Here is a 686-nt window from a genome sequence, read left to right on the forward strand (position 1 = left end):
AAGACATCTAGCAATGCTCTAATAACCAGTACTGGGGGAAAAGTGAATGCCTGTAATCCCAACACTCAGGAGGTAAAGTCAAGATCAGGAATTCAAGGGCAGCCTTGGTTACATAGTGAGTTCCAGGCCAGTCTGCACTAAATAAAATCCTGTGTGTTGGAGGTGAGCTTTTTGTTAGCTCTCCATTGGTTTAGGTGGCAGGACACTCCAAGGATGGGATGACTACACCAGGTACAACATGCTTGTTTGCCTGAACCCCAGGTTCCAAGTGGACATTTGCCAGTAGCTTTATTGGCTGTGTCCTATTGGGTAAGAAAGAGGCTCCCAGGTATGGGCCAGGAGGTTGCAGACTGGGGGTTCCAAGACTTCAAGAACCTCAGCTACACTCTGCCCCTGTTTACCTCCTTTAGGAATGGGGGTTAGTCCTAACAATTAGAGATAAAACTTGATATCAAGAAGACATCAGCAGAAAGGCCCACAGTGTAACAGTAACACCCAAGGGGGCAGATAACAAGGCCTGGCAGTGGGGTAGAATGCCCAAACTCTGGGAAAAAATAGGGAAGGAATTGGGGCTGTGGGACAGAGCTGAGCACAGACCTCAGGGCATCCCCTGCCCAGGGATGGAGCTTTCACATCATGGGACAGGTATAGGAGAGTAAGTGGTCACTCAATAAAATAATGAAAGA

Source organism: Peromyscus californicus, unplaced genomic scaffold (assembly GCF_007827085.1).
Source record: "Peromyscus californicus insignis strain IS unplaced genomic scaffold, ASM782708v3 Scaffold_10__1_contigs__length_136768540, whole genome shotgun sequence".
Taxonomy (NCBI): Eukaryota; Metazoa; Chordata; class Mammalia; order Rodentia; family Cricetidae; genus Peromyscus; species Peromyscus californicus.